The sequence below is a fragment of the Nomia melanderi genome, chromosome 8, assembly GCF_051020985.1.
Source record: "Nomia melanderi isolate GNS246 chromosome 8, iyNomMela1, whole genome shotgun sequence".
In the NCBI taxonomy this organism is placed as follows: domain Eukaryota; kingdom Metazoa; phylum Arthropoda; class Insecta; order Hymenoptera; family Halictidae; genus Nomia; species Nomia melanderi.
The window spans coordinates 6,919,426-6,946,259 of record NC_135006.1 but is presented as its reverse complement, the minus strand read 5'-3'; the positions used below and the strand labels follow the sequence as shown (position 1 = coordinate 6,946,259).

Sequence of the window (26,834 nt, the reverse complement as noted above, 5' to 3'; positions counted from 1 at the left end):
TGGTGGCGGTGGTGAAGGCGGAGGAGGAGGGACCAGGTACTGTCAGAGATTCCGGGGAATGACAAAGTCTCGAGACGATCGTTAAATTCATTCGTAACTCGAGGAACTGGTCGCTTTGACTGATGGGAGACGTCTCCCAGTTTGAACACATCACTTTTCCTTTAATGCCTCAGACGCTGCGCCAACCGATGTTCGAAGGGGCTAGCATTTGTATTCCATCAGCGGCCCCATTACCGCGAAATAGTGTGTGATTAACTCACGTATAAGGTAATGAAGGAAGATGTATAGAATTGATGTGATTTTAGTTTGAATGGAGTTCATTATTAATTATAGCATTGTGAAGATATTTGGAAAGGAATGGAATGGAGGATTTTCAAAGATTTCAGTATATTGGATTATATTTGTAACATTGAAACGGTTATAGACAATGAAATTCATATTCTGGTATAGATGCTCGTATTACAAGTATACACATGTCATTAGCAGAATATCAAGGAAAATTACATTCTTCTAAACTCACATGTCACTTCAATTCGGCTAAAACAAAATGGAAACGCTATCAATCGCTCAAGAAACTAGCCTATAAAATCTCAAACACTAAACACACACTCACACAAAAACGTGCCTAGCACCATTCCTCAATGTCCCCAAACCTGAAAGTAACAGAATCTTAATCGCGTGGAACAACACGTATCGCGGAAGCTGGTGTTTGGTTAGTTCGCCGAGGCGCGTTTCATCATCGGCCGCCGCGCGCAGACCACGGGCGCGGGGTGGCAACGGAGTCTGAAACTTGCAACCCCCTTGCGTTCTACTCGGCCGTGTTCCGTGGGGAAACTACTTCGCTGGAACTACTCCACTTTATTACCGCGTTCTAGTTCGCAGCCGTGTTCCCGGTGTGTTCGTCGGTCGCGTCGCGTCGCCTCGGTGCCGAAACTTTCGAACACCCGTCCCCAAGATTCTACGACTAACGTCTAATTTATCATCGGCCGGGTGCGGGGCTCAATAAAAGAGGACCTAATGAATAAACAGGAGCCTATACACGGCGCGCACGGGCACGGCCTATCGCCACTTGTTGCTTAGGAAGCGCGCATGCCACGGATGCCCGATTTAGGCGGAAGGGAACCACGATAATTTCTACCTGCGCGCCGGCCGTCGCGTCGGGTGTCCCTAAGCCGCAGCCAGCCCTCGAGTCAGATTCTTCGTGGCATTTTTGGCCCGCCGCCAAACGGTTGGCTGTTTGTTATATTCCGGGCAATTATACATATTGTTATCTTGGCAGAAATCGTCGTGTATTTTCGGATAATTAGTCCCAGTCCGCAGGCTTCGCTGACGTTGCGTGGATGACATGTGGAGGTGGACCAGGTTGCGTCATTCCTTCTAGGAAAGAGTTTACCGTGGATCCATGTACCCTGTGCGCGCGCGGGTATGCGAGTCGCTGGCTGCGGAAGAGTAATCCGAGTTGTAAGCACCGCTCGAGCGCGGGATATAATTAGTTAAGGTAATCGTGTTTGCTGTTAATGTACTGAAGCGGAATATTTTTGAGCGGATTACGGGCGGACAAAGGATGCTCTGGCAAATATAGTGTCCCTGCTGATCGTTTTCGGAGAGTTGAGTCACAGTACAAATAAATTTTGCCCGTTGGAGGTTGAGGGTTTTATTTCGTTGAATTTTATATGAGTCAGGGGTAGTTGTTATTTGGAGGTTTCTTGTGAATTTGGTCATTCCTTCGGTGACAATGTTATCTGGATATTTGTTAATATTTTATAGTATCGTTTAAATTTCTTCAATATCGTTTCAACCCAATGACAAAAATAACTTCTATAATTCACAAGAATAATTAACGAACCAATTAATTTTACCCTAACTCTTCATACTCTTTATTACTTTGTCATCACCCTATACAACAAAGACGCACAACACCAGAACACTAATCGACAAATCTCTCCTCGGTCCCTGTCTCCCGAACGATTCAATTCCGCCAATAAACTTATCCTCTTCCCCGCAACGCCCACGGTTCACCACGACACCCCGAACGGCCACTCTAAATAATAAAACAATAAAGTAGCCATAAAACAAATGCGAATCTGTAGAAGCCGCCAAGGGCAAGACTTCATTCAATTTACAAAATAGAAACGGTTCGCGTTCATTGCGGATTTACGAGATGTTAGGCCTGCCGCCGTAGAATGGCCGAATAAAAAAAATCGGGGACAATCAGCTGGCCCGGTGAACAGGCGGCAGCCCAACGAATCGATACGAGGAGAAGAAGCTCGTCTCGCGAGGAGGACCCGCGAGCGCACCGACCTCCTGGAACTCAATCCAGTAAGATCGGATATCACGGGGAATCGGTTCTTTCACGGGTGACCGGTTCGAACCGGAAATGGTTTTTCGTGCTCATCCCTTGATCCATCGCCGGGAGTCGAGAAGGGACAGAGGGAAAGAGTGGATAACCAGCGGCGCGCAGGGAGGTGTGCGCGTGTAGCGGTGCCGAGGCGCCTCTGCACTTGGCGTGAAAGGCTGTTAGCATAGGAATGGTTCGCCCTCGAGTGAAGTGGTCCATTGTCGGGTCAGCCGTTCGTAGAAATGCCATCGGCCCTCAAGTGTCGTATATACCGGCAGAAGAACACCTAGCCCTCTCTCCCTCTCCCTCTCTCTCTCCCCCTCTTACTCTCTCTCTCTGTCACTCTCACACAAACACACACCCACATGTATATACACACATTCTCCCCTCTCTCTCCTATCGACGCCATCGCCGCCATCGCCGCCCTGTATCGAGAAACCGGGACAACAATGGACGAGCATGGTGCCAAGCGCTAGCTGGATTCTCGTTGTTGCACAACCGTCTACCCATTGTCCTGGATGTTTGCGCTTTGCCGCGCCCGAGCGACAACTCTCCTTCGGCTAGCCCCTCGCGCTTCTTTCACTGAGCTACCGTGAAACGATGATCCCCGTATGGTTTTGGGAATCGGTGCCGGGATCCAGCGAGAATGCAAGTGATCGCGGGTCTTGGGATATTTAATTCGTGGGTAGTTTCTGATGATGTTTATGGCGATGGTGTATTGGATGTTGGGTTTTCAGATGAGCTTGGGCTTAGTTGGAGTGAATATAAGCAGAAGATGATTCTAAAGTATTATGTTTAATGAATACGGAATACGATTGAGATGTTATCGTCCTTGTATTTCATTTATGTTTTGTAATCGTTTTGGTGTATCACATGAAAGGAAAGATTGTAATCCGATTGTATAATAATAAGTGTGTTTGTAAATTATTTCATGTTACATAAGTTAACTTAGAGCTTCATTAACCACCATCCCATTACAAAATGCACTAACAAAACCTTTCAACTGTTCAACATTTAACAACTAACAGTTGTTAATCAACAATCTTAAAAACAACATTACTCAACAACCAATCAAGCTGTCTTCCAACAAACGTATCACCGAATCACCTTTCGCAAAACGCAGCAACCGAAGAACTGAACCGCTAGCAACCCGCAAGAGGGTAGCAGAAATAACGTCCGTAAAACCAACCCGACGAACAACGTTGTTATCGTTTATTCATCACCAACGTCTTTAGGGTGGAGCTTCCATCAAGATGCAAGAAAAACAAACAGAACCCACAATTAGCCACGACGAACACGACAGGGGACGAATAGACTTCCACCTCAGCTTTGACGATGAAATTGTTTTTTCGGCTCGCGACAGGCACTGAGAAATTCGCGCTAAGTGGCCAGATGTCTATCATGCCCGAAGGCTGGATGCTGTCGTGTCAACGTTGCATGAAAACCCGCCCCCACACGAAGACAACCCCCGCGTTTATCCTCGCTCAGAGCGTGAATTCCTCTCGGCGCATAATAAACTGGTCTATCCACTCCTCTTCCTTCCACGATCCCCCCATCAGTCGGTTTCGGTCTTTTTCCATTGTGTCGTAAACACGACAGATAAAACAATAAAATTATGGAGCGGAGCCAAGCAAAACCGCCTTGCGACGTTTTCACTAAGCTCTCCCGTCGCTTGTAACGCTCTCCCGCACTCCGTCGGCTCCTCTTCTTGGCCCCTTCCGTTGAAACTGTCCCGTACCTCGGTAGTGTGATACGCCAAGTGCATAAAACGCCTTATTACCCAGTAATTTCGGGAAGTAAGCCAACACGGAAAATTACATGAAACACTGGCCACGATCGTCGAACTATTTACTTTTGTTTTGGCGATTCTGCGCGATCTTTGGGTGAATATAGATATTCCGACGTTGTTTCAGGGAAACCGGGGTTGGATGGACTTAGGTGAGTTTGTTTTTGTCTTGGGACATGGGACATTTAATTTTAATTGTGATAAATTTTAATGAAGGATTGAGAAAATTTATTGTACTTTTCTTGGTAGGAAATAATAGCAGTGGGATATTATTTTAGTTTGTATAAGTCAAATTGAATGGATTCAAACATTTATCCTCGTATTTTAAAAATATTTATAGCAAAATGAGTAAAAATATTGCACGGATAAAAGTTATAAAAATAATTTGTCGCAGAGGAATTGTGAAGAGAGCTATACTAAATGCAAAGAAGTTTCTGTGAAGATTAATCCCTTGTTTCACAATAACGTATGAGATTCGTGGTTTTAAACAGAATGTAACAAACATAAATATTACTCAATTCCTTTGAATTCAAATTAAATATTATTCTTCTCTCATCAATTATTATATTTGTTGTATCGATCTCAGTTGTAAAATAAATCACAGGGCAAGAAGTTCATGCACCTATAATCCCTGATAACCAGAAGAATCCATTGTATCTTTATAGTAACAAAAACTATCTAAACACTCTTTTTTTAGTATCCATTGGACCGAGAGATTTTTACGTTCCTTTCCTTCATGGTTCTTCAAAGGCTGGAAAAATTGTGTATACGCATGAGGAACATTGTCAAGTTAATCCTATTCATGAAAGACAAAGTAAATCGAATGTCGACTACGAACTGCACGCATTCCAGTCCTTTTTTCCAAAGGAATAAGACCGTATCAGCCATCGACAAGCGCACCTCGACGTCTTCGGTAAAACTTGCCTATCGATCACTTTGTCCGTCCTATCGTCGTGTTCTACTACTGCGACACTCACTACCGTCACTCGTATCTGGGCCTGCTATCTTCTCCGGTGTTTCATCGTTGACTATAACCATTGCAGACAGATACCGTCCTCGCTCGTATGTCACTATTACCAATGCTATTCCTCTTTTTGATACTCTTTGCACCTTTTCGCCTGCTTTCCACCGTCTATCGGATACCCAGACAAAATCGAGGAATAGCGTTTTTCCGACACGGATCGAGGAAATCGGAAATATCAGAGCCGTCAAATCTAATATGATTAGTAACGAGACAGAAAATTGGGAACAGACGAACAGTTTTTGGTGGAAGAAAGTATAGATCTGATTCGTATGTCTGATGAATAGAGGACAGGATACGTAACTCTAATTGTATAAATTAGTTTTAAAATATTGAGGTAAATTATATTTTTTTTAAGTAGAAATTGAAGATTTCTTTTTGAGGAATGAGTGAAAAATGTTCACACTTATGTTTTCAATACATTGTTACGAAATTTTTCCTAATATTTTATTTGTACCTTATGACGAGGATAACTTATTGGATGTTCTATAAATGAAAATACGTAATATAATTATAATACGATAATGAATATACGTTATTACTCAGAGTATTTAAGTATCGATCAGAAAATCAGTTTAGAGAAACGGTATGTTAACGGCGAAACGCCGACGCGACTAATCTTATCATCACAGTCCCTGCCGCGTTCTGAATTGTAAATCAGCGGCGGGGGTAAACTTTAATTAATAAAAGACAATCGCCTCCCAACCGAACTTGCGAAGTAACTTAATCTGTAAATAGTGTTTAGCACTTTAAAATATTCGACGGCAATATTGAGTTCCGAACAATATTATAATCCCGTTCCGAACACATAAGGTGGTAAGTAAGTATATTTGTAAATACTTGAAACTTAAAAGTATTATTTTTTAAGATATTGAGACAGACGACAGTTTTTTATGTTGATAAACATGAAATGGTTTGACATAATTTTTGAATATAATAAATTAAAGAATATAAAAATTTATTTGCTTTCAATTCTAATTTTCAACTCTAAACCTTTAATTCCCAAATTTCAATTTTGAATTTCCAATTTCCTAAACCTCAATTCCGGATGATTTAATTTCATGTGTTCACCCTAATTATAAAATTTTTTAATGTTCAATAATTAAACTTCAATTCTTGATCTTCAATTCTCAACTCACAATCTTCCAAATCCCAGTTCCACATTTCAACGTTCAACTTCACTAAATATACAATTTTTCAATTTCCCATGATGAAACTTCAATTCCTCATTCCCCAGCATCCACTTTTCAATTGCGAATTCTTTCCATTCTCAATGTTCAATATTCAACGAAACAGAGATACGTCTCGAATCCGAATTATAAGCCACCCGCGTTGCGCGTGCAGCGTATCGCAACAAAATATGCAAAGCCGATGCAACGAGCCGATTCAAGTCTCCGCAATCGACGGCTGTGAGATGAACAAATTGGTAAAAAAAATATGGGGAGAAGAAAAAAAACGGTAAAGCGATGACAGCACGATCGAAGGACGCGTGCATACCGGCGTGACAGCCGCGGTCGTGGGCACGTGACACGGTGGCGGCGAGTATAATTGAACCGGCGCTGATCGCGGTGAATCGATTAACTTCCCGTTTATGTCCTTCCGCTGATTTCCCCCTTTCTTCTATCAAAGAAAGGAAAACTTGCTTTCCGTTCCTCTTTCGCAGCCGCCTCTGAAAATCTTTGTGACGTTTTCATTAACACGCAACAAGGAACTAGCACGCTAGGCGGAAAAAAGGATGAAAGCCGGGACGCTGAAGCACGGAGAGCGATAGAGAGAGAAAAGGATGAAAACAGGGACTCTGGCGCAGAATAATTAAATACGCTTCCGCGGAAATTCATATTTATACTCGAATCCATTATACGCGGCAGCCTCCGCGATTTCCTCTCTCACCGCTTTTAAGCGTCGCGACGGTTCGGGATCACAGTCTCAGCGAAACTCTCCCTTTTCCGCTCGGTGGAATACGCGCGGAAACCGAAGCGACGTCACCGAGGCTCCTTTAAAATTAACCGCGTATCGCTTGTATCACGCCGTGCAACCGCCGCTTAAATGGCCACAGTGAAGGACGGACCTGTTGAAACGTGACCATCGTCGCGATTCGGACGCTTGTCTGGTGATTTCAGTTTCTTCTGTGGGTGAATCATCGGAGGTTCCGTTTTAACCAGTTAACTGTGTTCGATGAGTATACACGTCATCTTTAAACCCGAAATGGTATTAATTTTTTCAACAGTAAATTATTTATTTTCCCAGATACATGTAGAATTCTTCGTGGTTTTGCTTTAGTTTTTCGTTAAAATATATTGTAGGTACATTTGCTCTGTGTTTGATGAGTATACACTTTATTATTTGATTTTGTTGCATGCATAATGAGAGATTTTTCAAACTAAATTCCATAGTTAACTGGTTAATGTAGTTATTGTTATCAGTAGATTGGGGATTTTTATGCATTTATGGAGAATGTGAGAAGAGAATGTATGCAGTGTGAGAGAATTTTGTTAAGTATTTGAATCTGTATATACATACGCTGTTTAGTTATTATAAATGTATCTATTTTAAATTATTGTTCTCGTTCTTGTTTAAGAATTAAATATGTGTAGTTATGTTGTTAATGATTAGATTTGTTGTTAAATATGTTATCAGTGGTTTTAGTAACATTATTTTGAGCACCAATGTTGTTTAACATTTTTCGATAATATTTTATTACATGAGAAAGTGTTTTAAACAGAAATTACAAATAATCTTAACATTGCTTTCTAGAATTTTTAATGGTTTAGTTTTCAGTTTGTTGAATTTTGTCGATTCGTCATGGAAAATCACACTGTTATTACCTTTGTAATATACATGAAGGTTTAATTAGAAAATTTGGTGAATAGACTTATTTCGTATAAAATGGTATGGATTATCACAATATAATAGTTTGCACATACTCAGAATGATTGTCTCTTTCCCTTTTATGAAATTCAATTTTCAACCGTCGCTGCATCGGCACCCATAAGGTTTCAATTTTCGATCATTTTTGGGGCTTCGTTAAGAATTTCTGACTCCTTTTTTTAAATTCAATTTCCGGAATATGAAAGGTATTCGACGGAAAATTAAATTTCATCGTGCACCGAGAAGTATGCAGTCCGTTTCATTTGTAATTTGAAGCTTTGTATTAATCAAATCCACCTACTTGTTTTTAAGGAAGAGAACATTATCTAATACGTAGCTGCTATGAATTCTGTTTAATATCTCGAAATTTCACGAGAATCTCAGGAATGCTGCGATAAAAATTGTACTTTATAAGGGGGAGAATTTAATGTACTCCCAGCAACTGCGTAACATGGAATCAAATAATAAAATATGTGTAATTTCTCTGACAACGGTGTACACATTTCGCATGATTTAATTTCACCCGCATTCTCCAATATTTCGTTTGGGATGCAATCTGCCACGTTTTTCAAATTTTTCACGAGACTTGAATTTAGTTTCTTATTCAATTATAGAATGCAAGGGAACTCAATTTTCACATCGTACAATCAAGAACGGTTTTTAAAACCGAAATATTAGGGAAGGTGAATTACCGGAATATGAATTACAGGAATTTCGTAATCAAAATGAAATCAATCAAATTTTTGATGTTCCGTCAACGCTATCTCATTAAAATCAATTCACTTTAAACGTAACATTTTCGCATTAAAACTCAATCAGAATGATAAATCGTTCCCCTTAATAACAATTGTAACGTGTAAAGGGTGTGATAAATTACTCCGGACTACTTCAGGGTAATTGGTTCAGGCATATCTGATTATTACGCCACTTAAGTCTATGGCCTTGTTAATGTCATTCGCTGGGAATACTTAGGGTCTATTCCGGAATCGATATCCGCTGGGATTTCGAGAATCCGAGACAGAGAGACGACGCGTTCAAATATACTTTCCGACGGATACATATTGAATTTCTATCTGGCTTATATTTTCCGAAATGACAATCTCTCTATCCTTGTCTTCTAAGGAATACAAGCTAATTACTAGACTGCATTTCGTTATGTAAATTGAAAATGTTAAGAGTATAACTAGAAAAGTATAATTACGACGGGAAAAGGTTCTTTCAGACAATGTTTCGCATCATATGTATTCTACGCAATTTTGAATGTTTGAATTTTCCATAAATACATAAAAATCTACTAATCGCATTCATATGCAACTTCTAATTACCATCCAAATCGTCAATAACTTACATTAATAACTGACTCTCTCAGAATATACTATGATAGAGAAACAAGTTTCTTTTTCATTCAACTCAAACTGCGCCTCAAACAACATCTTACAAACTTCATTGCAGTTCGAACAAGAGAAAACCAGCTAAACTTCGCGACCACCGTGCATCTCAGCAATAACAAAAATCATTTTACCAATACGTTTACCACTTGCTCGCATGCGTTTCCAATTTCCAATTACTCGAATAAAACGCGCGACGAAAACCGCGTTAACGCAACAACGGCCGACTATTGCGTTGTGCGTAACGAATTCAGCCGTTCGCGATTCGCCGGCGGATGCATGGCGGTCACTCGCGGCGCGGAACGTCGGTTGAAAATTTAAATTGTGCTTTCAACCTTGTCAGTAGAAAGGATAAGAGAGAAAGAGAAAGAAATCGTGAGAAATAGAGAGAGAAAGCGAGAAAGGGAGAAAGAGAGAAAGGGAGAAAGAGAGAAAGAGAGAAAGGGAGAAAGGGAGAAAGAGAGAAAGAAAGCAATAAAGAAAATGTGAGAAAGAGGGAAATAAATAAAATGAGAAAAAGAGAGAAATAAAGAAAATGAGAGAACGCGAAAAATAAAGAAAATGAGAGAAAGAGAGAAATAAAGAAAATGAGAGAACGCGAGAAATAAAGAAAATGCGAGAAACAGAGAGAAAAGTGCCGCCGCGCATCCGCGTTTCATTAAATACGCGCCACTTCGTTGTGCATATTATATTCTCCCCTCACAGCCCCTCGCACAGCCCTGGCTCATTTAATCGGCCGTGTACGTCTAATTGGAAAAAATTATTCCATTTATCCGGGACCGGTCCCCGTGTTCGATACCGCAGGACTAATAAAAATTCATTGTCGCGTGCACACGCTTTGGTAAATTGCCGGCCCTCTCACCCTCTTCCTCTTCCGAGCGCCCGACGACCCCTTTCCGCCGCGCATAGTGCCGCGATGCAATCACCCGCTTTACCCCTCGCCGCGCCGCGACTATCTATCCGGTGCGGGACGCGTCGCGAATGCAGAGCATCGACGGTGCATAATAGAAACTGTGGATGTCATGGAGAAAGCCGGAACAGGAGGCTCGGTCGTGGTCGAATTTCAGCCTCCGGAACAAGCCGGCCCCGTCTCGATCAATTTACTTCTCGCTCGCGGCTGCATATCAATGCGCGACGTCGTGCATCCATCACGCCCGAAATCGTCCGTCAAAATGCCGGGTAATTAGATATTCCTGCCGATGTTCGTCTCGTGGGAACGGTTCCTACTCAGTCTACCCTTGGCTGCCGATTTAAATCGTGTTAATACGTTTAACGGAGACGACGCTCTGGGAGTTCCAATCTAGTCTGTCCCGGGAGAGTTCGCCGGGCACGTGGAAAAATTAATGTATGTATTTTTAAAGAAATTTAGAAGTTAATTAAGAAAATAAGAAATGAATCTATGTATTTTTAAAGGAGTTCAGAAAATAATTTAGAGATATTGAAAAATAATGTATGTATTTTTAAAGAAATTAGGAAATCGGCGTGTGCTGTTTTAATGAAATTCAAAAGTTATTACATGATTTTTGTGAGCAAGAATTCGATTTGTTAATGGAAAATTACACGGCACATTCATAAATGGAACTGATTTGTGGAAACTAATATTTGTTGGTGGTCTGTCTATGATAAAGAGAATAAAAAATCATATAATCATAAGCCACACAGATATTGTAGCGTTTGGCCACGTGATCTTTATAAAGTGATAATTTTTTTTTTATTAATTCAATATTTTTATCATTTTCTTTTCATAACAGTACCATATGACGGAGTTAAGACTATAATCGATGACTATACTGCAGATTTTTATGTTTCTATTGTCCACAAAAATTATCAAAAACCAGTGAAATAGACAGTTCGATAGAATTTAAAATACTTTCAGGTTATGTTTCATCCCCCGAAATTTCCACAGAAAATAAAATTTTGCTTAACTACATTTCCTTGAAAAGCCTCTATAAATATAAAAAATTACATAAAATTCCGCAGTCTATAAATCAGTAAATCTTTATAACTAACATAACCCTAATGTCTAGAAAAATGTTAGAGACTGAAGTAAAGTAAAATTATAGTTACATATTAATAGTTTCCGATTGAATGAGTATAAACAAAATAGCATTGAACTTTATATATTCTTGGTTTCTTCAACATTGATCTAAGACGCAATACAAAGATTGTTTACTAATCAATCCTTCCTATATCTTATTCATTATTTATTACCGATTTTCATCACACAAGCATGTCCGTGTCTACACAAAGATATCCTTTACATCAGTATATAAACAAAAAACCACAAAATCGCTCTCCAAGCAAACAGCGAACCATTAAAACCACCCTTTAAGACCGCCAATAGATTCCCAAATAACTCACGCCCCCAATGTATTCCACTTCGCATCAGAACACACCGAAAAACAGGATCGCTCGATAAAAATGATGGATTCGTGAACTTTGTTTCGCCGGTCGATTAATTCGCAGATGTTCCGGAAAGAGATGCTCCGCGGCAGGGCGAGGGCCGGAAAACGCGGCTTAAAATCCGTTGCGATATTTTCCGGCGCAGGAAGCGAGGTCACGAAAAATCGCCCCATTCCACTGCCCGCAGAAAAATTAGTGGTACACCGTAACTCCCACAATTTGTCTCGCGCAGACATTCCGCGCGATTGTTCCGCGGTAGTCGCAGCGGAACGAGCGTCGTTACCGTATCGTTTCGCGGGGGATGCTCCACCCATCCATAGAACCGCTCATTTCCCGGAAACTTTACCGTAGACTTCCGGGGGGAGGTCGGAATCGTCGTTTTCGTTATCCCCGGCCCACGGCTATGCCGAAGACGCCCCACCCGCCGAACCCCTCGCGAAACGGGCACGCCCGGCCTAACGTTCGCGTCTTTAGCTCGATTTAACGGGCAACGAATGGTACTCCGGCTGGCGAGCCGAGCGGATAGACGAGGATAAAGTTCAATTAGAAAAGAGCGAGGATATTAACCGCGAATTTATTGCGGATTACGAGCCACCCTGGATCCCGTTTACCGTTTGAATACCTCGAGCACGCCGTTTCCTTTTTGTTTGCGGAAACCGGTCCAGGGGTTGATGGGAATAAGTATTGGGTTGTCCGGAAAGTTCGGGCCGATTTTTGGTAGGTGGCGTAACGACAGGTCGGAACATAATACTCGTTAATGGTGTATTTTGACATATTAAACATTTTTGCTAATTTACGTGTCGTATAGCGTGGGTTATTCTCGATCAATGTTTTAATCTGATCTTTATCTGTAACTTTTCTACCAAAACTCGGCACGATCTTTCTGGACAACCCAATACTTTTTGGTTCTTTAGATTATGTTGTCTTCTCGAATTCTGTTGATTAGGGTCGATTAATTTGTTGGTGATTTAGTAAGTGAAGAGGGAAATTCGATCCCCTTGTGAGAATTGTGATTAATAATAGCGGAAATTGAAGTTATTGAGATGGAAATCTATAAAAAAGTAGTATTTTGATTTGGTAAAATTCATGGTTTAGTGTTAGAAAAAGTGGAGAGATTATTTACTGACGAAATTAGATAATTGAAATTATGTAAAACGATAAATACAACGGAATGTTGTTTCTTTTCAATTTTTTTTTAAGAAAATATAATATATATGGTACAATAGATTGTTACACAAACGAAGACCCATGTACAGTTTTCAGTATTTATTTAAGCAGTCTTCTCTCGCAACGGTATAAAATCATATTTACGTTTCCACTAAAAATATTCAATTATTTTCGATGTTTGAACTTTCCAAGAATTATTTACATATGATACGGTATTTAATAATACGAAACGGGAAACTTCCCAATGACCAACTCCATTTTCATTATTTCCACACTGCTGCTGCTTATTTTACTGCTGGCCAGTTGATCGAGACGGAACGGTAAATTCAATATTCCGCTGACAATACGCACGGTGTAGAATAATAGTACGGAATGTAATAAAAAACGGATACTGTACCATAAAAGAATTTTCTTCATTGATAACTGCTTTTTCATTAACTCGGAAAATAACAAACATTTTATTAGACTGTATATTCATATTTGTTAATAATATTATTGAAATACAATTTTTTATTTCTGTCAGAAATTGTCGCAGTAATTGCAGTATTTCTGAATCGTGAAAGCATGAGGTAAATTCAGTATAATTTGCGATTATTAAAAAATTCTATATTGAAAAATAAAAATTTATAAAATAGAATGCAGATATTAAACGATAAACACATAGTTTCCATAAATTGCAATAGTGTGTTTCTAGAATTAGTAGAATTTAGAGAATTCTTTAACAGTTTTAGGAAATTTGATCTATAATATAACACTTCATAAAACACTAACTTTCCTACCATAACTTCCAAATAATAAATAAAAAATCAATAAATACGAAAAAGGAAGAATTAATATACTCCAATGCACTATATCTTCGAATATTATCGAAAACGTTCACGATATTCTTCTATTCCACGCACACGACTTTTCTAGCGATCGATCTCAAAAGGAGACACTTGAAACCTTCAGAATTTCAGCAAGTTGAATACCTTCTCTGCGCACAACCACAAGAGAAGGCATATGGAAGCACTTTCAATTGTTACATGAACGCGAGAGAAACGTCAGTCGTTCAGAAGGCAGCCCGTAGAAATTTAATCCGGGAATGTAGTGTTACCGAGGAACGACTCGAGTCGATTAGGCTGTCGGAAGGTAGAACAGGCTACGGGGGAGGGAATGGCCGAATAAAAACATCCAGTTGGCAATTTCGAATATTGGGGGCGAAGACTGCTTGTTTACGCAAGGGAATGGGAGACGGTGTTGAGTTTTGCGATCCCATTTGTAAAATACTTCTGCGTGGAAAGGCGGACATCGCTTTCCCGGAATTGACCATTGCGGTATTCGCCCTTTATGTAAAGATACTCGTAAAAATATTTGGCTAATGTAAATAGGTGTAAACTGTCAACGGTAAATCGACTTGCTTTCGTAGACTATGGATTTCATTTATTTTTAATGAACATTACTTCATAAATTGTAAAATATTTAAGGCTTTAGAATTGTTCACTTTTAACCATTTGCGGTCGAATGCCACCGTAATAGCAACTTCCAGCTTTCATATTTGAAATCGAAAGCTGCAGATAAAACATTTTATTATTCAAATAATGAGAGATTGATATGCGATTGTTTTGTTTCCTAGTGTAGGGATAGAAAATGCGACGCGACGCAAGTAGCGACCATCCACAATTCAAGAGTCTAGGTTTAGTTCTAAGTGTCGTGATAGGCATCACCACATACCTCTTTTATCTCATTTAGGGATCGTTAAGGTCTTCTCCGTGGTTGCAATCCAATCTTCCGCCTTTTTTCCGAACCTAAAATAACCTCCTGTCTATGCACCTAAATTATGTATCCTAAAAATCCCGTTTTCTTTTTAGCTGTCCAGTTTTCCTTTTAGATACCAAATTTATGCATTCGGTGACAAAATTCACCTTTTCCAAAAATTCAGGGACTGCCGCGATGGAATTCCAAGATTACAAAACTACGCCCCCACCAAATCGCTGCAGTCCTCAGTTCTCCCAAATTCCCATTCCCCCACTCCTTTACAAAATTCTTTAAATACGGAGGAAAAACAGGAAAGAGGAGGCAGTTGTCTTTAGACGAGAGACATTTCGACGTTTGTACTCAAATATTATACTCAGTTCAACTAAATAAAAACTTGTGCTACAAAACCAGTGAGATTTCCTCCCTTGAAACACACTCTCAGAGTCACTTCGACGACATAAGATATGAATGGGCGACTGGTTGAGTGTATGGCTGATGCCATGTTACGGCAGGGTGGCGCGGATATGTTTGGAGAAAGCGTGACTGAAGCAGGCTGATTTTAAGCGAATGAAAATGTGCAAGGAAAGAATGTTTAGAACCGAGCGACTGGACCGTGAGAATGACGTAATTTGGAAAGTGTGTAGGTGACCGAGTGAATGCTAGCTATGAATACAAGCGACAGGGTGCAAGTGAGAAGGGATTCATGTGAAAGAAAGAGAGAGTGATTGGGGGTGAACTTTAAAAGTGCGTGGAAGTTGATCGGCAGGGCAGTTTGTGATAATCGACGAAGACAGCATGATTGAGAATAAGATAACGTAGGATAACGGTGTTCTCAGCGAATGTACATTACATACTACATTTAATTGTTTTATTTGTTAATTATTTAGTTAAATAAACTCTTGTTGATATTAAGGCCTATCACGGTGTCCAAATCTTACACTAATATTTAAGATTTTGATGCATTTTCAGTGTTTTATGGGAAGATTTTCTAAAAATCTTAAAAATGCTCATTCGCAAAGGATTAATATACTATTCTAATAATATTCATTTTTGAGAGACACGGATTTGTAAAATGTAAAATACCGAAGGCTCAAGAGGACCTACGAATGCCTTATTTTACTGCATTTTTATCTAATTAGAATACATAAGAGAAAAATTACTTTTATAGTAAACATCAAAATACTCAAAAGAATTTCGGACAAAAATCTACAGTGTAATTCTGTTTACAACCTTCTCAAAAATCATCCTCGATTTCAATATACGATTTACAACATCCCAACAGCAAAAATATTAAAGATTCGCAATGGTTGCAAAGAATCATTAGTCCTCTGAAGACAAGTATCGTAACATTGACCACATTGATCTTGAATATTTAAAATCGATAGCTACAATCAACGGATCCAATTAAGTAAACAGTAAAAGATCAATATTTACACAGTTTCCTTATTTTTTAGTATTTACGAGTTCGACATTTAATTTAACTTCCTACGGAAAAGATTTCCTGTCTCCCTAACAACCCTCGCCCATAAAGGGTTAAGGAAGTAACAAAGATGATCCTCCCTTAGCTACGTCCAACAATTGCGTCGAGTTTCACGCGTCGATTCAAATTGCTTCCCTTTAAAAAGGATTTAACGGTGTCCCCTCACGAACCCGCGCGTGAAGAGAGCTAGCTGGGCGTCACTTATTTGAATACTCCACCACTTTCGGAGCAGAAGCAATGTAGTAGCAATTCACGTGACTTTGAGCGTCGCCGGATGCCAGCCACCTCGCTTTACCCGCGATTATTAAAATGCACTTCATTCGAGCCGGTTACAGCTGCTACTCTCCTCTGGCCCGTTTCTTTACGCTTCCTACTTCCGCTCTTCTTCGCGCTACCACTCCTTTTAGCTATCAGGTCAGTCCAAGTCCTTTCGAATAGTTGGGAGATGATTCGATGTCTAGTAGAATCGCACTTGACGCGGAACATGGAACGGAACTTGCTGCTAGCAAGAGGTATCTTTCTAGTTTAGAGTTTTATAGTTTTGACTAAATACGTGTAATCACATTGACGAATAGTAAATCAGTGATCGAAAATATCAGGAATTACGAAATAAAACCAATAGAAAGTTGGATGAAAGATAATGAAAAGTGACGAATTTGTCGAATTCCTCAGCCTAGCCATCAAATAATCTCCTAGCAGTGCTGATGGCAAGATTGGAAACAACCTCTGGTTGCGATGGAAAAGAGTATCATACAAAGGTGTGAATCAAGTATATACTAACATGGATTAACCTGATATTTATTAGGGCGAGTTATAAGTTTGTATGTTTCTTCGTATATCACAGTAATTTTGTATTATCTTTTAAAGCAGATAATGTTATTCTATTGTGCTGCATTTAACTGCTCTTTATTACTGAATGAGATTAATTAGTAGTTCAAAGCTACTAAATGCAACGAAAATGGTTTGCGAAGTTGAAAATAAAAATACTGTTTCCATTCGCGCAGCTCACGATTTTTACATAAACGAAACTTTGAAACATTGACCACTGTTGAGATAAAACCTAAATATAAAATAAAAAATTCCATTTTTCAAAAAACTCTAGTTACTGGTTATAACAATTCCAATTCTATATTATTGTTTTATTTTTTAACAGTTTTCCCTTTTTTTAAAGGATTTAAGCCACTTTCAAAAGAATTAGCTTGGCCTTAAAATGGCCTTTGTTTAAAAAAATAACCTCCGTTGCTTTCTGTTACACGTATGCCTAAAATTCTATTTAAAAAAACACCGGAACACATGATTCACCCTAATACATCGTCAGAGGAAATGAAAAACGAAATCCGCACGCGTGTACGCGTCGCAAAGAAAGGAACGCATGAGCGGAACAGGTTGACTCCGCTTTTCGCTAGTATCCAGCCGGCCTCCTATCATTGTAAGGGACACTTTCAATTTAAGTTCGGCTCCGCGAGAGACAGCAGTCGAACCTTTTCACCGACTTCTTGTCCGGGAACGATCAAAGAAAGAATCTACCCCATATTGATTAACTCGCACGGTCTCGTGAGGATCCGAGGGGACCGCTCGCGGTATCATGGCGCACATTGTCCGGTAAGGTTTGATGAGGGAGCTAACGGGCTTGGCGCGAGAGATAGCGGCTGGTAATGTGATTGGATGAGTGCATCCTTTGGTGCGTCTGGTGAGGTGATAGTCGAATGTTTGACTTTGCTCAGTTATGAACTGAGTAATTTTCGTTCATTTTGTTGCGTTCGAATCGAATTTTCTTGTTTAGGAATTGTTGAAGTGAAATGTTTGAATTGAAAGTGGGATTTGTATTATCGTAGATAGAAGTGTTTTCATAGTAAGAAATATAAAACAATTGTAGAATGAATTATAATTATAATGCTTCGACTTCTATTACAATGAATTTTGTAGAAAATTTGAAGCAGTAATTTATTAATTTAAATATTAAATAAAAGAATTAATTTAAATAGAAATTCATAACAATGTAATTTAACACATTGAATGCCGTGGGGTCACTGGTGACCCCCAACCAAATCACATTGCTATAGTTTGCTAAATTAAACGATGATTATGTGAAAACATTTCTATATTATAAATATTGCTACATAATGCGATAACATTCGACTAGATGAACGTGCAATAATAATAATGCAATTCAATCGAATGATTCAATATATTTTTTCCATTTTGCATATTTTGTTCTATGAAATCGTGCGGCATTCGTGTTAATGAATAGCTGGTTGATAATGTAATTGTAATATAGAGTACTGCATTAATATATTATGTTGTAAAATAATACAATAATATTTATAACGCAAAAACGAATATATCTCTGATTCCAACGTTTTTCTACAATGCATGAATTTATTTCTTTCCGCGAAACTAATATCTGCAGTATCGTAAACATTGTAAAATCAAAAAGACATCGAGAAATCGTATTTTCCATTTCAATTTCAGCGACGTATATACATATTCAATTTCGCCAAAACTTCGCGCTCCCGAAAATCGTAAATTTCTTCGTCCCCGCGACCGTATATTTCTCGTCGCGATTTATAAAAACGGACACGCCGACAAAAAAATAAGTAACGCGAAGAAATAATTCAACCAATTACGCATGCGTTCCCAACCTATCACGCGTTTGGGAAATAGCGATAAAACTGTAATGTGATCGCAATCACGGTATTGATATATAGGTACTCCTATAAATTCCGAAACGTTGGAAAATATTTAACGTATTAATAGGGAGCTGGCAATAAAGTGCGTCGGAATTGGAAACACGAAAGTCGTGTATTATTTTTAACAATAAAATACATTTTTCAATGATGCGTTAGCTTTCATGTTGCTGTTTTTGTGAGTACCGCTAAAAAACGCAATTATGCTGGACTGCGAGCTGTAGTTAATGTTGTCTAAAAATGGAAGCTTCGCTGTTAAGAGATTCACAAAAACTTGCAACAATTTATCAAAATTTCTGATTGATACTTCAGACGCCTGGGATTTGAAAGTGATATATTTAGAGGCTGAGAATTTTTATGCATTGATGGGAAATTTAGATTTTACACAACGCGAAAAAATATATAAAATATCTGAGATGCAGTGTTTCTTATAATGTTCATTAGGAAATACCATTAACTGTCGTAATGCTGTCTTTTTTAAATAATACCCTTAGAAATATGAATTTTTGAAATTGAATTTTTGTCACATTCTTAAAAATTCGACATTTGAATTTGCATGAAGATCCGTAGTCGAATAATTGCAATGGCCATGTGAATTTGAATGAGGTGCATCTTTTGTTATGTGATTAATAAAACTAAATGTTCCAGCGTCCAATATAACGAGTCCTTGCAGGAAATATTAAATATCATGTGACCGACAGGAAAATCAATACGCAAAGTCTCATGAACGATGAACGTAGAAATCCGACTATATTCATGTACTCTGAAACTCTGAAGTATTCGATACCCAATAACTCGCTTCATAATTAAAAATCGATACTTCGAAGCTCTCGATTTGTTCTCCAATACAGTTTCTGTGTCGCTTCGAACTTCTTTCATTAGGAACTTCAGCCAGCTCATTACTCATCGCGGGAATAATAGGTTTACGATGATAACACGTGTCGCAACTCAGATACATTGTACCTATGTTTAGTGCGCGCTCTCTTTCTTTTTTCGTCTCATGCTTTAAATGACAACTGACAGTGAAGTATCATCATTTACGAAGTAAGGAGTTTCTGTAAACGAATCACGTGGCAGTTCCTGGACGTAAAATCGATAGATACGATCAGGTTTCTCTTTAACCTCGCTTCTAGAAAACAAGTAAAAAACCCGTGTTTAACATAGACAGCGTGTAAATCGATATCATTTAATATCAATTTATACATTGAAAATCAGGTCACGAGAAATTTCGTTTTCGAATTTGACGTAATACAATAACAATCACTATTATTCAATTATCAATAATACTGAAGATACTCAATGTAATTTATTTCAATAATTAAATTAATTGAAGCCACAAAATTATTGTACTGATTGCTCTATTAAATGTTATTTGTTAGAATAATTACTGTATTAATTGTTACTTCTTTCTGTGACAATTTTGATCATAATTGCGTTCAACAGAATGATTTCATTGTTACTCAATTACATTTTCACAGGGTTTCATTCAATAAAACATTGTTGTAAAAATAAATTTTCATATATCATTGTTGTTATCTCGAAGAGATAAATATTAGATAAATATAATCAAAATTAAATAATACATTAATTTCTCTTTTACTTTTTTAAAATTCTTAAAAGAATCAAAAAATGTCCATTTAACCTCTCGCCTTTACAAAATACTGTTCATATATTTACATTTTCGCAAACATCTAACTACATTCAAACTTTGATAAATCGAATCGCAAGGAGGGGCCAAAGATCTTCCTGTCACAGAGATTTCATCTGATCAACCTGTGGGAATAGGGTGCGAAATGACTGACACTATTTAACAGTAACACTTATTTATTACTTAACACTTAAAAAGTACGCGAAAGAATTTGCGTCTGACCTACCGCCAGAACGAATGAACGTGAAGTGGCTCTTGTTGCTACGGCAGCTTTCACGAAGACGTTTCTTCACCCCCACATATTTGTCCGCGGACAAAGATATGAGGTGCATGGAAATACCCGTGATTCCGTTCGGAAAAGAAGGTTTTCCCTACGTGCGAAGCTAGCTTGTTTATCTGCTCCATTGCCCGTTTTAGGGCTCGGCAAATTTACGTGCACGCAAGGGTCTGCGACGCTAGAGCGTCCGCTCGGCAAGAAAACCTTTTCCGCGTCCCGTTATACCGCCACACAACCTTACAAGTAAAAAGAATTCAACGTACGTAAATTTGATTTACACAGTTATAAAATAACCGCAACGATGCTTCAATGTCCACATTACAAATGGATTAAAATACTAATAATAAAACTTTGTCTCGTACATAAAAGCAAATTCGAATTGAATTCCAAACTCAAAAGTTCTACATGTAAAATACATACCAAACACAAATCAATGTAAGAAAATTTGGCGTGTGTAACAATGTAACGAAAATGAGACGCATGAGCCGAGGTGAACGACCCGGATGTAACTTAACACCGAAGGACCAGGTCGACTTCGGTTATCGGAAAAGTGCGTCGCAGCTCTCGAAGGCGACAAAGATGCCACCGCCCTGAGCTGAAGTCGGGTCGAGGGGCACGTCATTAAGAGCCCTGATTCCGAATCAGACAGACGCACGCTCCACGCCTTGTAGAACAGAGACATTCCTGACGTAGTTTTTAAGTGTAATTCTAAGTTCGTGCCTCTTGTCCATACAGTAGCCTTAGTTTCTTCGCTATTCTTTACATCAAATACCTCGAAACACAAACTTCTTGCATTTCCAGTTACAGACATTCCTACAATCAAAGCGGAAGCGGACGAAGGAACTTCCCGAGTTAGACAGGATTTCTTAGTTTTCTGGGCCCGACTGTATTACAGTATATAAAAGAGAAACCGTCTAATCGACAAAACGTTTAGCATCGTAGTGAACAAGCGCGAGATACGGTTCCAATCGGATCGTTCGCTATCAGAACGACCGAAGGTCGCATCGCATCGCATCATTTCTTTTCCTGGTGTTGGGCCCTGCTCTCAGGTATACCCGGCGTTAATTCGCCTCGTAATCCATAAACTTCCGGAATTTCCCGACCCTTGCACTTCCTATCTCGCTTCTGGTCCGTAAACAGCGTCGTAGAATGCTCGTTGGGGGACAAGGGAGTTCTGGTTGTCGGAATGCCGGGGCCGAGGCAACGGAAGGAACGCCGGCGAACGCTGAAGAGGTAGGAGGTGATGCCGACATAATGATACGACGTGGGAGAGAGAGGGGAAGGGGGCGAGCCACGAGGGAAAGTGCGAGAGGGACCGAGAGAGGTCGATGGTACAACCTCGTTGGCTCTAATGCGGGCTATTCAGCTCCCACAATGCACTAGTAATACGATTTTACCGTCTCGACATCCAGCGAGTCGTCCACGGACGCAGGTGTTGCTGCGAGCCCGATAGTGTGCGTGACACCTAACACGTGCCCACCTGTACGCACATGCTCGGACGAGCTTTATGAGCAACGAAAAATCAACGCTTCGCGTTTGGATTAATATGTTTGCGTCGTAGGGTTACGCGGAAAGTAATGATCTTATCAGAGAATACCCTTCTTATTGGTAATGCGATGTGCAGTTCCTAAAAATATGGAAAATATTTTTGTTGCATATTTGATTCTTGGTTTGCGAGTTTGATTACGGAGAGTGGAACTTGAGAATTGTAGAGATATAGAGAAATTGATCTGCGGATCTATATGAGAATTTTATCTTCAGTGACCGTTTTGATGAAATTTCATGCTGAAAAGATTATTCGCTCCGTAACTTATTCAACACTATAACTACCGTTCCAGTCAAATTTACTAATTTCGGTTACTTTTTGTTTCGAAGTATTGAATGTTCAAGATGATTTTGAAAATAAATAGTTACCTGACTGCTATAATGTATGCCTCAAGAAACCAAAAATAGTCTATTATTACAATTTTTATAAAGATCATGTATCAATCGTATTAAATGCTCGGTAGTATCAGTGTTACATTACCATATATTTGAATTAAATTATATTGATTGCCTTAGAAAACGTATGTAATATTTTTACACAAATTTTCAACAGAAAACGTCGCGACCAGAAAAAATTCAATTCCATCAGTCAGAATATTCTTCATACGCCATCGCTGAAAAACAAAACCAACCGACAAATAATACCCGCAATACATTTCAGCGAACTCCGAAAATATTAAAACCGTGGGTGAATCTGTCACGGAAAATCGCTGAAACTTTCGTCCTTTCATCCGGCGCATTACCGCACGCCTATAAAATCTGTAGTCAAATTATACGTCATTCCCGTTTCCCCGGATACTTAATCGTCGTCGTGGCAAGTCCGTTACTATTCCTCCCGTATAGTCGGCCAACTGGAAGCTCCCGAAACCTCTTTTCCCCCGTTCAGCCCTGTGCGCTCGTCTTCTCCTTCCCCCTTGTTCGAAGTCCAATTATCAGGGAGGCGGCGAGCAAGCGTCAACGCTGAAACCGAACTTCCCCAAAATAGTCTCTCCTCCATTCGTCGCAACAATTTCAAGCGGGAGGCCCGTCGCGACAGCTGCGTCGGCGGTAGCTCTCTCGCTCGCCCTCTCATTACGTTCGAGCTTTTACGAGCGCCGCGGCCGGGGTGGGTGGGGCGGGACGGGGGGAGGGCTGAGTGGTAGTTCCAGAGATTGGATAAGGAATCCATAAGTTCCGACGTAATCCCGATGCGTTTGAAAGCGTCGAGTCTCGAAGGACCTGCCAGCAAAGTGATTTCTCTTCGACGTCTACGGGGGTGGAAAAACGCGGGGCGGGGAGTGGCCACGGGGAAAAACGAGCGAAAGGGACCGGCGCGCGGCAGTAGACTCGCTGAAAAAGCGGACGCGAGTTTTCCACCGACGAGCGCCGCCCTGTTCGTCCCTTCGTCTCCCTTTTTTCGCCCTCTTTGTCACGAACTTGGCCATCTGAATGGCCGATAGCAGCGAATAACGTTGCTCGGTAGTTGTGAAAATGTTCCTAAATTTAATTATAGGAGGTGCGTCGGGATAAGGTGTACTAGTGGGGATGGAGTGATTCTTTGAGAAATAGATATGAGTAATGTGGAATATCTTTTTATTTGAAACTTCGATGTAGAGAAAATTGGGCTGAATAATTTAATGTATAAAGTTTGCTTTGTGAATGAAATATGATCTCTAGAGATTCATTAACCCCTTGGCCTACGATATCGTGTCAGATTCGTGGTGAAGATTTCAAATAGAATTCAACGAGCATAAATGTTATTCAATTTGTTTGAATGTAAATACATATTATTCCTCTGTTATCAATGATTATACCTTAGAGCACGCGTTGACATAGAATAAGAATGAAATTTTCTCTTACTTTCAATAAATTATTAATAACAAAGTAGTTAGATTCATCACTTTCAGAAAGAAATCATAGAACAAGAGCTTAATATATTCTATATGTGTACATTAAAAAGTTGTTTCGCATTAGAAGATCTTTATAGAAATTACTTATACGTAATTAGGAATACTAAATGTAAACATTTAGTCAAACATAGACATAATCATAGACATTTAAGTCAAACCAATTCAAATCTACTTAAAAATCTCTTTGCCACACCATCTTCAACAGAGAAAATTGAACTATATCCAACATCCTCATCTTCGACTCTCATACACCAACAATTCTCCCACTCGAATTGTTCAAATCCCTAAAATAAAATCATTTCAAATAGAGTTCAATTTCTTCCATCGAATAAACTGCCAGCAACGACAGTATCGTGCAGAACAAACCCTCGACATTTTCCGAACTACATCGTTGCTAATCCATCGATCTCGGACTCGCAGGCAACACGACGGGGTCTATTCGTTGATAAATCGACGAGGAGCTTCCGCTTCCATTATCCCTCTCCGGCGTATCGTAGCGGCGGCGAATGGCCGACATCAACGAACTGCAGCTCCGTCACAGTTTTTTGCCGGTCGTTCGTTATTTATGGAGACGAGGAACCGGTGTCGGATCGGTTCTGAATGTAACGGAGTGTATCTGGGTCATCGTGCGCGTCACCGACATTACGCGGAAGTAACGCTATTATTGCGCGAAAAATGATTGGAACAGATCCCGGAGATCCCCGGCCGGAAGGGGAACGAGGCTGGCCGCAGTGCCAGCTACGAGCCGCAGTTTTGCTTCCGCCTGGTACCGCTGTTTTTCGTCCGACATCGATCGCCGCGCGGCCCAGGACACCCGCACAAACGACACGTCGAAAATTTTTCTCGTCGAACCGGGGAATTTCCGGGGAAATGAGCTTCCAGTTTAATCACCGGTCGGGATTGACGCTGATGCGCGGAACAAACAGGCCGTCCTGCGAAAGACAGCGGTTTATTGACACCTCGCGGCTCGCCGCCGCCGTCGACGCACGCGGCAGTGTCAGTTTTGGCGTGGCCGAGGAGGCACCATGATTGCTACTATTTGTCACTGCTTTGATGCGTAACGCAGCGCACGCAACTCGCGAAATTTTTAATGGACTCCGACGCGAAAACCGGAGAGCTGTAAACTTGTGCGGGAGATTTTTTTCCTCTTCCGGTGTTTGCAACGGTGAACGGCGTTAATTCTGATCCTAGATTCTTGCGTTGGCTTTTGATATCTTTTTATCAAATTCATGTGGAATAAAATTGGAATGCTTTATATTTTTCGATCATTTCGGTAGATTCTGGTTCGGGAGGGTTGGTAGTTTTTCGTTTTATATTTGAGTTTGTGGTTCGATGTAAATTATGGTTGAAGTTTTGCGTTTCGTTCGTAAAATGAAAATGTGACATAAATAAGGGGAAAGCTTTGTAGCTTACCGAATCGCGAATCTTGAATTAATGTATTACGTTGGCATCTACATTTGAAGTGTCTACTTACTAAGCTACACATATACAAGGTTTCTTTCAACCTTGTGTCAAGTTCAACTTCGTTTTATTGCAATGTTTGTTGGCCAGTGTGGATAGAAAGTAATAAAACATGGCTACTTATTCACAAAATTCGGGAGACTGGCTCTGATGTAATGCTCTGGAAGAATATCAGTGAATTTCATTGTCAAGGGAGAGTCGGAAGTCACGTCGTAAAAAGTTGGCACGAGTTCATCTTGGACAGGAAAGCTAAGAGGAATTGGGAGAGAGTGAAGATTTTTACGATTCTATTATAGTACCCTACTTTGCTACCGGATATATACCGAGCAGCCTGATTAATTAACTTTCTGCCCTGTCAGCCACATTCCTACGACATTCTGAAAAAATTCAGATAAAATGTAACGTTAACACGCACAAAACACACGATATTCGAGATAAAATATCATTTATCACATATTCACGTTTGTCGCTACATTTCTCATAATATGGATAATATTTCAGGAGAATGCGGACAAAATGTTAATCAAGAAATACTAATTTTTTACAGCAGACATTAAAATTTGTATTGCTGAAATTTTTATTAAGAATTACCCCATTTTTTTATCATTATCGTGCTACCTTTATTCATGTAAATTGTTCGGTGAGGTGAATTAATTCCAGTAGACTCAAAAAAATTGTACACTAGTAGCGTCAATACAAGGTACGAATATATATTTAAAATTATAAGTTCTGAGCAATGAGAAATTAAGGAACGAATCCATAACTAAACAAAACAGAATAAAAGGATTAAACTCTTGGAATGTTTATTATTCAAATATTAAGAAAAAACAAAAATAAAACAGAGTAATAAAAAAATTTTTAATTAATCGAACTCTGGCTATAACGTGTAAAATATTAATGAAGTATTCTCGTAATTCAGTAAAAGCTATTTATCACACAAAGATGGTGCTTTAATTTAGCCGGAAAGAACGTAACACACCGTATCTCTTCGGACGAATAATTATCAATTTCACCACAGGATTCTAAAAAGACGAGGACAGGGGGAATTTATCGTTAACGATGGGCTATAATGCAAGAATGCGTCCAGCGCCTCGCACGAATTACGGGAACAGCACACGCTACCGCAGGCACGGTCAATC

The 26,834-nt window shown here is 39.6% G+C and overlaps 1 protein-coding gene across 13 annotated transcripts in view; it reads right to left on the bottom strand.

Moving 5' to 3' along the window:
- LOC116426634 (uncharacterized) overlaps positions 1 to 26,834 on the bottom strand; it is a 651,129-nt gene that overhangs the window by 211,816 nt on the left and 412,479 nt on the right. The window lies entirely within an intron of this gene.